Source organism: Bos grunniens, chromosome 18 (assembly GCF_055505025.1).
Source record: "Bos grunniens cultivar Pamir isolate PY7600 chromosome 18, Bosgru_T2T1.0, whole genome shotgun sequence".
NCBI classification, from domain to species: Eukaryota; Metazoa; Chordata; class Mammalia; order Artiodactyla; family Bovidae; genus Bos; species Bos grunniens.
In genome coordinates this window covers 31,544,071-31,557,084 of record NC_141182.1, presented here as the reverse complement: position 1 = coordinate 31,557,084, position 13,014 = coordinate 31,544,071, and positions in this window count along the sequence as shown.

Genomic DNA, 13,014 nt, shown 5'->3' with positions numbered 1-13,014 from the left:
TCATCTGCATATCAGAGGTTGTTGAAATTTCTCCCACCAATCTTGATTCCAGCTTGTGCTTCATCCAGCCTGGCATTTTGCATGATGTACTTGGCATATAAGTTAAATAAGCAGGGTTAAAATATACAGCCTTGACGTATTCTTTTCCCAATTTGTAACCAGCCTGTTTTTCCATGTCCAGTTCTAACTGTTGCTTCTTGACATTCATACAGATCTCTCAGGAAGCAGGTAAGATGGTCTGGTATTCCCATCTCTTGAAGAATTTTCCACAATTTGTTGTGATCCACATAAGGCTTTGGTGTAATCAATAAGGCAGACATGGATGTTTTTCTGGACTCTCTTGCTTTTTCTATGATACAACAGATGTTGGCAATTTGATCTCTGGATCCTCTGCCTTTTCTAAATCCAGCTTGAACATCTGGAATTTCATGGTTCATGCACTATCAAAGCTTGGCTTGCAGAATTTTGACCATTACTTTGCTAGAATGTGAGATGAGTGCAATTGTGTAGTACTTTGAACTTCTTTGATATTGGCCTTCTTTGGGATTGGAATGAAAAGTAACCTTTTCCAGTCCTGTGGCCACTGCTGAGTTTTCCATATTTGCTGGCATGTTGAGTGTAGCTCTTTCACAGCATCATCTTTTAGGATTTGAAATAGCTCACCTGGAATTCCATAGCCTCCACTTGCTTTGTTCATAGTGATGCTTCCTAAGGCCCACTTGACTTCGTATTCCGGGATGTCTGGCTCTAGGTGAATGATCACACCATCGTGGTTATCTGGGTCATGAAGGTCTCTTTTGTATAGTTCTGTGTATTCTTGCCACCTCTTCTTAGTATCTTCTGCTTCTGTAGGTCCATACCATTTCTGTCCTTAATCGAGCCCATCTTTGAATGAAATATTCCCTTGGTGTCTCTAATTATCTTAAAGAGATCTCTAGTCTTTCTCATTATATTGTCTTCCTCTATTTCTTTGCATTGATCACTGAGGAAGGCTTTCTTATCTCTCCTTGTTATTCTTTGGAACTCTGCATTCAATTGGGTGTATCTTTCCTTTTCTCCTTTGCCTTTCACTTCTCTTCTTTTCTCAGCTACTTGTAAGGGCTCCTCAGACAACCTTTTGCCCTTTTGCATTTCTTTTTCTTAGGGATGGTCTTGATCCCTGCCTCCTGTACAATATCAAAAACCTCTGTCCAGGGTTCTTCAGGCACTCTATCAGATCCAATCCCCTGAATCTGTTTGTCACTTCCACTGTATAATTGTAAGGGATTTAAGTCATACCTGAATGGTCTAGTGGTTTTCCCTACTTTCTTCAATTTAAGTCTGAATTTGGCAATAAGGAGTTCATGGTCTGAGCCACAGTCAGATCCCTGTCTTTTTTTTGCTGACTGTATAAAGCTTCTCCATCTTTGGATGCAAAGAATATAATCAATCTGATTTCATTATTGACCATCTGGTGATGTCCATATGTAGAGTCTTCTCTTGTGTTGTTGGAAGAGGGTGTTTGCTATGACCTGTGCATTCTCTTGGCAAATCTCTGTTAGACTTTGCCTGGTTTCATTTTGTACTCTAAGGTCAAATTTGCCTGTTATTCCAGGTATCTCTTGACTTCTACTTTTGCATTTCAGTCCTCTGTGATGAATAGGACATCTATTTTGGGTGTTAGTTCTAGAAGGTATTGTAGGTCTTTATAGAACCATTCAACTTCAGCTTCATCACCATTACTGGTTGGGGTATAGACTTAGATTGCAGTGATACTGAATGGTTTGCCTTTGAAACGAACAGAGATCATTCTATCATTTTTGAGATTGCACCCACGTACTGCATTTTTTACTTTTTTGTAGTCTATGATGACTACTTCATTCTTCTAAGGTATTCTTGCCCACAATAGTAGATATAATGGTTATCTGAATTAAATTCACCCATCCAGTCCATTTTATTTCACCAATTCCTAAAATGTTGATGCTCACTCTTACCATCTCCTGCTTGACCACTTGTAATTTACCTTGATTGATGGACCTAACATTCCAAGTTCCTATGCAATATTGCTCTTTACAGCATCAGACTTTATTTTCATCACCAGTCACATCCACAACTCGGCATTGTTTTCGCTTTGACTCCATCTCTTCATTCTTTCTGGAGTTATTTCTCTATTCTTCTTCAGTAGCATATTGAACACTTACTGGCCTGGGGAGTTCGTCTTTCAGTGTCAGTTTTTTTTGCCTTTACATTTTGTTCATGGGGTTCTCAAGGGATGAATACTGAAGTGCTTTGCCATTCTCTTCTCCAGTGGGCTGTGTTTTGTCAGAAACTTCCACTATGACCAGTCCATCTTGGGTGGCCCTACATAGTATGGCTTATAGTTTCACTGAGTTAGACAAGGCTGTGGTGCATGTGAACAGTTTGATTAGTTTTCAGTGACTCTGGTTTGGCTCCAGGGGACCTTTTGAAGGAGGTGGTCATTATCTTCATTATCTCCACCATAGTTTGGTCTCCAGTCAAATAACTGGGTGGGAACACAGCCCCACCCATCAAGAGAAAATTGGATTAAAGATTTACTGAGGATCGCCCTGCCCATCAGAACAAGACCCAGTTTCCCCCATGGTCAGTCTCTCCCATAAGGAAGCTTCCATAAGCCTCTTATCCTTGTCCTTCAGAGGGCTGACTGTATGAAAGCCACAATCACAGATAGAAAGTAAATGTGGATTTAAATCTAAACATAATGAGTAATTATTTTGGCAAAGTGTCATCTATTGTTGGACAATTAGATTGCTTTCGTCTTGGTAATTGTGAATAATGCCATGTACTTCTGTTGTTAAAACATCTACGGCTTTATTGACTACTCCAAAGCCTTTGACTGTGTGGAACACAAGAAACTGTGGAAAATTCTTAAAGAGATGGGAATACCAGACCACCTTACCTGTCTCCTGAGAAATTTGAATTCTGGTCAAGAAGCAACAGTGAGAATGGGACATGGATCAGTGGACTGGTTCCAAATTGGGAAGGAGAACATCAAGGCTGTATACTGTCACCCTTCTTATGTAACTTCTATGCAGATTACATCATGTGAAATTCCATGCTGGATGAAGCAGAAGCTGGAATCAAGATTCCGGGGAGAAATATCAATAACCTCAATTTGCAGATGACACCACACTTATGGCAGAAAGTGAAGAAGAACTAAAGAGCCTCTTGATGAAATTGAAAGAGCAGGGTGAAAAAGTTGGCTTAAAACTCAACATTCAGAAAACTAAGATCATAGCATCTGGTCCCAACACTTCATGTCAAATAGAGGGGGAAACAATGGAAACAGTGAGAGACTATTTTCTTGGGCTCCAAAATCACTGCAGATGGTGACTGCAGCCATGAAATTAAAAGACACTTGCTCATTGGAAGAAAAGCTATGACGAACCTAGACAGCATATTAAAAAGCAGAGACATTACTTTGCAAACAGGGATCTGTCTAGTCAGAGCTATGGTTTTTCCAGTAGTCATTCATGTATGTATGTGAAAGTTGGACTATAAAGAAAGCTGAGCGCTGAAGAATTGATGCTTTTGAACTGTGGTGTTGGAGAAGACTCTTGAGAGTCCCTTGGACTGCAAGGAGATCCACCCAGTCCATCCTAAAGGAAATCGGTCCTGAATATTCATTGGAAGGACTGATGCTAAGGTTGAAGCTCCGATACTTTGACCACTTGATGCGAAGAACTGACTCATTTGAAAATACCCTGATGCTGGGAAAGATTGAATGAAGGAGGAGAAGGGGATGACAGAGGATGAGATGGTTGGATGGCATTGCCAACTTGATGGACATGAGTTTGAGCAAGCTCTGGGAGTTAGTGATGCACAAGTAAGCCTCGCGTGCCACAGTCTGAGATCACAAGGAGTCAGACACGACTGAATGATTGAACTGAACTGAACTGCTGTGAACTAGTGTTTTTGTTTTTTTTAGGTATACACCTAAGAATGGAATTTCTGAGTCATATAGTAGTTCTAGTTTTAGTTTTCTGAGCCACCTTCATACTTTTTAATACAGTGGCTGCATCAATTTACATTCCCACCAACAGTGAACAAGGGTTCACTTTTCTCCACATTCTTGCCAACGTTTGTTATGCTTGGTCTTTTGGGCAGGTGTCAGGTGATATCTCATTGTGTTTTTTATTTGCAATTTTAGCTTATCTGATGATAAATTGGAGAAGGCAATGGCACCCCTCTCCAGTACTCTTGTCTGGAAAATCCCACGGATGGAGGAGCCTGGTAGGCTTCAGTCCATGGGGTCACTAAGAGTCGGATACAACTGAGCGACTTCACTTTCACTTTTCACTTTCATGCATTGGAGAAGGAAATGGCAACCCACTCCAGTGTTCTTGCCTGGAGAATCCCAGGGACAGGGGAGCCTGGTGGGCTGCTGTCAATGGGGTCGCACAGAGTCTGACACGACCGAAGCGACTTAGCAGAAGCAGCAGATGATAAATTAAATTAAATAGATGAAAACGTGTCCTAACCGTATTGGGCACATTATCATGCACTTATTGTCCATTTGTGTATCTTCTTCTGGAAAATATCTGTTCTAGATCTTTGTGTATTTTTTAATTTTTCATTCAACTTTTTATTACTTAGTTGTGAGAGTGTTTAATATATTCTGTATGTAAATCCTTTGTCATATTTAGGGATCATGAATATATTCCTCCCATTTATGTCTTGTCTTTCCATTTTCCTTATGACATGTTTGGTGAGCAGAAGTTTTAAGATTTGATCAAGTCCAGTGTACTTTTTTAGTTTACTATATAGAGTTCTTTATGTCCTAGCTAAAGAATGTTTGCCTAGCTCAAACTCATAATATTAGTTATTCTTACACTTATTGTACTAGGAGCTTTATAGTTTTAGCTTTTAATTTTTCTTATATAATGTGAGTTGAGATCACATTTTACTGTTAAAAACCCCAATTTTTAATACAGTTTTATGTGTCTGTGGATCTGACATAAGAACTCCTAAGTTATGCAACTATATTTGTTAATGAAGAACATTATTCTGCCAATATTTGATCTAGGATGTTGTCCTCTCTTTTGAAAATAAATAATTTACATTTCTAGACAGGATCCCTGTCATTAGCTAAGGTAGACATGCAGGGCTGGCTGACTCTTACCACTTCTACTGCAGAGTCATGATAGAAACTCAGGTCCCTGCTGGGATCCACAGCAAAGGAAAGGAGAGGGTAAAGAGGAGTGGCAAATATAGCCACACCTTCTATCACTTTTGTCCTTTCTTGCTGGTATTTGATGGGAGGAGGATGCTCCATTTCCTTCAGACTTGTCAATGCTTACGTGGGTCAGCTTTCCATGCTACAGACTATGACTCTCCTGGCAGTGAAAACAGAGCATCAGCTGCTACCATCATGTAGTGACGGGAGTTCTGCTGTCTGCTCAGCCTCACTGTCACTGTCTCAAAAGAAGGATTGGGATGCAACCACCTGCTCTTGGTGGGCAAGGAATAGATCAGATCCACACTTGGTCCTACTGGTATCACTGGGTTGGGGAAAAGAAACATTGCTGCAATTTTCTGAAGGTTGAGGTGGGATGGGGTGAAAATAAACTCTTCACTTGGTCCAAGTGCAGGTTTTCCACTGGTATTTGATGGCCATTGAGCATGTATTGCAACAATAACCACAGAAAGAAGGCCTTCTTTTTTAGCCCCCACTTTTTCCCATTGTAAGGCTTGAGCAAAAAAAAAAAGTATTTTATTTAGAGTTTTATTGATCTGATCCTATTAGTGGTTCAGGGTTAGTGTCTTCTGCAACTCCCTCTGTGCGTCATAAAATAGCCATAGTAAATCTGGGGGAGTCACTGAAGTGTATAGTTTAAGGTTCAATTTCTTTAGGCAACCAACCAACCTTCTTTCCACCTTTCAGAGTTTGTCTACTCATGGCTGTTGTTATTCCCAGGGTACTTTAGTTGTAAAGGAGAAGGCCTAAGAATGTAACTATTCCATCCTAGTGAATCCAGAGGTTACCTTACCTTTTGTGATGATTTCGTTTGGAAATAGTTCTGAAATGTATAATGCTAGATATGGTTGCAGTTTTTCTTGTTACTTGTTAAATTTCTCAAGTATCCTCTGAGGCAGTTTTATCCATGGTCACAGATTAGAAAATAGACACGGTGAGTTTAATTTCATCCACTTTGTTCATGCAACTACTAAGTAGTGGAATTTAGATTTGAACCCATGTGTGTCTAACACATATTCTATGACCTTCTAATGAAAGCAGTGGTGTTAAGTTGTAGTGGAAAGTGCAGGATATTTAAGTATACTTTGAAGAAGCCTCCTTTTATGGGAGGAAAAAAAAAGGTTTGAAAAGGTGGGTGTCCAGTGTTCCCCATTTTTGTCTCATCTACAGGTCCAATGAGACCCACCTATGGAATTTAGTGAAGCTTCTACACTGTCTCCTAGAAAGATTAATAATTACTGCTTTGCCTGCAATCTTTAATTAGTAAAGCTATTAGATTGCAGAAAGTACCTCCTGTCATATTGATGACTGTTCATAATATTCTGAGACACACATCAAAGACATTATCTTTAGTGGCACGTCCCTCACCTACCTATTCACTTAAATCCTAAAGCAAAATTTTATATATAAAGTTGCTATCGTTGTGGTTGATATGTGTGCATTCTAAGTCACTTCAGCCATGTCTGACTCTTTGTGACCCTATGGGCTTTAGCCCACCAGATTCCTCTGTCCATGGAATTCTCTAGGCAAGAATACTGGAATGTTGTTATGTGCTTCTCCAGGGGTTCTTCCTGACTCAGGAATCAAACCCGAGTCTCCTGTGTTGCAGGTGGATTCTTTACCAACCGAGCCACCAGAGAAGGTGTATATGTGTGTGTGTGTGTGTGTGTATGTGTGTGTGTGGAATTCAATTGTTAGTTCCTTTTCTTCATAAATAAATGAAAGTAGAGAGGAAAAGCAGTTCTTCCCTTAATTGAATTAGGTGTATCATGTCAAGCTCTGACACTATATATATATATATATATATATATATATACATACACACACACACACACACACACACTTGGGTATCTCATATTTTATACTGGGATATTACCATATTTTAAATATATACATAAATCTATACAACCTCATTAACTGCCAGTTTAATAAGCTGTAACAGAAATTCAGGCCTCAGATCTCTCTGCTCTTTAAGTAAATAGTCAATGTGCCCCGTCACATTGGCTTATATAGAATTTGTCACTGCTATATTATTTGACTTCATTTTTAAATGGGGAATCTCAACTCTGGTACTTGACAAATATTCCTGTTCTTATTCATCATTCTAGGATAAACACCAAAAAAAGAGAAAATGTTCCCTGGTGAAAGAGGTGTAGATCATTCAAATACTCCTGTTTAGGTCACCTTGGAAGTTTCAAGTAAGGAAACAAAGGCACAAAGTGATCCATGAAGATATTTTTTTCCTTCAGTTTTTAAGGCAAGCAACATATAAAGGAAATTGTTTGAGTTGGTATAATCCATTCTAAGAAGCTATGTTATTCAGTCGGAGACAAGCATGTGGAATTCCCATGTTATTCCATTTCAACTGTGTGCCAGATTTCCATAAAATCAAATAGGGAGAGAGAATGCCTTACGTAACTTTTAAGTAAGTGTTTACAATTATAAAGGTAGAGTCAACATCCATGGCTAAAACTTTAGCGAATTTCCTTACACAAAGTAATAGCAGTGTTATTTGTACAAATAAGAAGAGTGAAATGAGAAGAAGGAGAAGTACTGTTACTACTTTTATGCTAACTAATCAAGCATCCTTTGAACTGAGTCACGCTAGGCTCTTTACCATTATTGTGTGTGTGTCATTCCTTCCCACACCCACCCCTAAATCAATTAGGGTAATCAAAAATGCCTAACTTATACATAAGGTAGCTGAGGCTTACAGAAGTTTAGTAACTTGGCCAAGGACATATGTATAATCCCAGGTGGCAAAAGTAGACTTAGATTCAGGTAACCTAAAGGCAAGCATCCCAGGCAGCTCAGGGGTAAAGAATTTGCCTGCCAAAGCAGGAGACTCAGGAGATGCGAATTTGATCCCTGGGTTGAAGCAGCCTGTGGGGCTGCAGTCTATGAGATCACAGAGAGTCGGACATGACTGAGCAACTGAGCCCACAGGCACACACAAGCGAAAGCAGAGCTTAGGCTCCTGGGGAGTTTGGAATGTACATTTCCATACTGTGAGTTGTAAGAACTAGTACCCATTATCATTAGGGTCACAAAACTTAGAGTCATGGTTTCAAGTGTATTGGTATCTATGTACGTGATGTGTGTGCTTGTATTTGTTATGTCCAAGTATGATGTAGGTACTAGGTCTACGGAAGGCCCTAGGAAGTTTATATGTGTGCATTCGTAGTAGTCGTTACTTTTTTTTGAAACACAATGCATGTACCTCTTTCTTCATCAAGACAAACTTTACCTAATAGATTAATATACACACAAAGACAATTCGTCAAGAAGAAGACATTGATCCAGTGCAACAGTCATCTGTTCGGATATTTTGCTTAAATGCAAACAAAGCCAGCGCAGCACTCCAGCACTTCTGTCACTGCAGACCGCCTACCCACCCTTCTCCAATCTGTTCTGTGCGTCCCCCACCCACTCACTCTACCCTACTAGGTATAGAGTTTATCAGTGGGACTCCTTTGCACTCTGGCTTCCCATTGGCCTCAGTCTGTTGGGAGCCATGGCAGAAGATTAAGGGAGAGAAGAAGAAAGTGAGATCACAATATTTATTCCTTTTCCAAAGAATCACCTCTAACTTGTTGTTTCTGAATTAAATGAAAGCTTCTCCCAAGTTTGCCCTTAATATAGGCTTTTCTTCTTTCAGCTTACCTCAACCCTGTCTATTCAATTTTTTGTTTTACCTAAGGATGGTTAAACCCTCAAGGTGATGCCTTATCCTTTGTAGCATAACTTAGACTTTTCTACATATGTTTCAATACTGTCTTTATCAATACATTATCAAAATCCTGTAATTTCCTTTTCCCAGTTAATTCTTTCTAGTATGCTAACACATATTTATATGTACATAACATCTATTTCTGCTTTATTGACTATGCCAAAGCCTTTGACTGTGTGGATCACAACAAACTGTAAAAATTCTGAAAGAGATGGGAATACCAGACCACCTGATCTGCCTCTTGAGAAATTTGTACGCAGGTCAGGAAGCAACAGTTAGAACTGGACATGGAACAACAGACTGGTTCCAAATAGGAAAAGGAGTTCATCAAGGCTGTATATTGTCACCCTGTTTATTTAACTTATATGCAGAGTACATCATGAGAAACGCTGGACTGGAAGAAACACAAACTGGAATCAAGATTGCCAGGAGAAATATCAATAACCTCAGATATGCAGATGACACCACCCTTATGGCAGAAAGTGAAGAGGAACTAAAAAGCCTCTTGATGAAGGTGAAAGTGGAGAGTGAAAAACTTGGCTTAAAACTCAACATTCAGAAAACAAAGATCATGGCATCTGGTCCCATCACTTCATGGGAAATAGATGGGGAAACAGTGGAAACAGTGTCAGACTTTATTTTTCTGGGCTCCAAAATCACTATAGATGGTGACTGCAGCCATGAAATTAAAAGTCACTTACTCCTTGGAAGGAAACTTATGACCAACCTAGATAGCATATTCAAAAGCAGAGACATTACTTTGCCAACAAAGGTTCATCTAGTCTCCTTGGAAGGAAAGTTATGACCAACCTAGATAGCATATTCAGAAGCAGAGACATTACTTTGCCAACAAAGGTTCGTCTAGTCAAGGCTATGGTTTTTCCTGTGGTCATGTATGGATGTGAGAGTTGGACTGTGAAGAAGGCTGAGCACTGAAGAATTGATGCTTTTGAACTGTGGTGTTGGAGAAGACTCTTGAGAGTCACTTGGACTGCAAGGAGATCCAACCAGTCCATTTTGAAGGAGATCAGCCCTGGGATTTCTTTGGAAGGAATGGTGCTAAAGCTGAAACTCCAGTACTTTGGCCACCTCATGCGAAGAGTTGACTCATTGGAAAAGACTCTGATGCTGGGAGGGATTGGGGGCAGGAGGAGAAGGGGACGGCAGAGGATGAGATGGCTGGATGGCATCACTGACTCGATGGACGTGAGTCTGAGTGAACTCCGGTTGTTGGTGATGGACAGGGAGGCCTGGCGTGCTGCGATTCATGGGGTCGCAAAGAGTCGGACACGACTGAGCGACTGATCTGATCTGATACATATATGTACAAACATATATATGTATGGGAGACCTGGGTTCAGTCCCTGCATTGGGAAGATCCCCTGGAGAAGGAAAAGGCTACTCACTCCAGTATTCTGGCCTGGAGAATTGCATAAACTGCATAGTCCATGGGGTCACAAAGAGTCAGACGTGACTGAGTGACTTTCACTTTCACCTGTATATATATATATATATATATATATATATAATGTAAAAGAACTTCTTGTTTCACTCCTTAGAGAAAATTCCTATAATAAAATAAGCATATATTAAGCACTCATCTACATATATTTTTAAAATAACAGTTAATAAACTCAAATCTGGAGGAATTGAGAGGGAGGTCATTCAGGTACAGTCCTCTCACTGAACAATGGAGAAGCCTCTCCTAGGTCTTAGTGTATGGCAATACCTAGATATGACCATGACTGTGACCTTTGAAATTCTTGGAGATTGATGTTTTTTCCACTGTATCTTGCTCCTGTGCATTGCACATATTTGTACAATTCAGATTTTCATCATTCTAGCCATGAAGTTTTATTGCTGTAGTCAATGTATTTTTTCACAGAAAACATTACAGTCTTTTTAAAAAATATCATGTGATTCTTTTTTGTTTCCAAACACAATAAATAATATAGTGTAAAGTATAAATAAATAGCTTCATTTAAAATGCCACTTTCAAAATTACTCTACTTTTGTTCCACTGTGGAAAGAATTTAAGTCAGAGCAACAATGAGTTGACTATAAAGACTATCCCATTTGACAGGTATAAGCTCTGAAGTACAAATATATTTAGAGTCATTCTTAGACATGCCCTGTTTCTCTTCAGTGACCAAATTGATTGTCCTTGACAAATTAGCCTGCTCAGGCACAAAATAGAACCAGTATCACAGTGTCTGAGGATTTTTTTCTGGCTAGTTACAAAGCTGATCAGATGTAAACCATCTTTCTGACTAAAATAACTAGAAAGACACTTACTCATGAGGATCTTTTTTGCATTACACAAGTCATGGAAGATCACAAATATAGTCCTTTGCTCTCTATGCTAGCATTTTGTGGTATTTTAAGATAATACTTTGGCCATCTGATGCAAAGAGCTGACTCATTGGAAAATACTCTGATGCTGGGAAAGATTGAGGGCAGGAGGAGAAGGGGACGACAGAGGATGAGATGGCTGGATGGCATCACTGACTCAATGGACATGGGTTTGGGTGGACTCCAGGAGCTGGTGATGGACAGGGAGGCCTGGCGTGCTGTGGTTCATGGGGTCGCAGAGTCAGACATTTTTCACCATTGAGGATAATGTTTGCTGTGGGTTTGTCATATATAGCTTTTATTATGTTGAGGTATATTCCTTCTATTCCTGCTTTCTGGAGTTTTTATCATAAATGGATGTTGAATTTTGTCAAAGGCTTTCTCTGTATCTATTGAGATAATCATATGGCTTTTATTTTTCAATTTGTTAATTTGGTGTATTACATTGACTGACTTGCGGATATTGAAGAATACTTGCATCCCTGGGATAAAGCCCACTTGGTCATGGTGTATGATCTTTTTAATGTGTTGTTGGATTCTGATTGCTAGAATTTTGTTAAGGATTTTTGCATCTATGTTCATCAGTGATATTGGATTGTAATTTTATTTTTTTGTGGCATCTTTGTCAGGTTCTGGTATTAGGGTGATGGTGGCCTCATAGACTGAGTTTGGAAGTTTACCTTCCTCTGCACAGATGTATAGAACAGTCTTTTGGACTCTGTGGGAGAGGGAGAGGGTGGGATGATTTGGGAGAATGGCATTGAAACATGTATAATATCATATAAGAAACAAATCACCAGTCCAGGTTCGATGCAGGATACAGGCTGCTTGGGGCTGGTGCACTGGGATGAACCAGAGGGATGGTATGGGGAGGGAGGTGGGAGGGGGGTTCAGGATGAGGAACACGTGTACACCTGTGGCAGATTCATGTTGATGTATGGCAAAACCAATACAATATTGTAAAGTAATTAGCCTCCAATTAAAATAAATAAATTTAAATTAAAAAAATTTTTTAAAAAGAGTTGGACATGACTAAGCGACTGAACTGAACTGAAGATAATATTAATCATCTGTTTATTATGTATTGTTTTAGAATTTGCTAAGTGCTTCTGTACATATGGAAAATCCAGTCAGAAATAATCCTTGTTGAAACAACATTCTATTTGGGGGTGGAGGGGCTGTGTTCCTCTTTGTCCCCTTCTTAGCACCTGGATTTTGACTTAGTATTCACATATGCTTCTCACTCTCTGTTAGTACCTGTGCTATTGGAGGGGTTCTTTAATTTGTAGCATTATAAAGATAACAAAATTATAAACTGAAAATGCCTTAATTTACACTTCAGAATGAGACAGAGCTTACCATACCCTTAGTGTTGCACAGTTATAAATTTCAAAATTTTAATATTATCCAATTTTCTGATATTAAAGTTTAATTCCTCCTCTACTAAAGGACAAGTGAAAAAAAATTTTTTTTAAATATGGCCCAAAACTGTACAGTGTGGTCTTAATGCCCTTGTCCATATTCTTCTGTCATCTTTCTGTTCCCCATCACTTTCTTTCCCCATACCATGTGTGTTTTTACTGGTCATATTAAAAACCTTCATTTCTACTAGAAATATAATCTTAACCTCTACTGCCATTTATAGATGTCTGCGTTCAATAGGGTATTTAGTCAACTAGTTTCTGTGAATGTTTGCTGCTTCAATTAATTTAGCAAA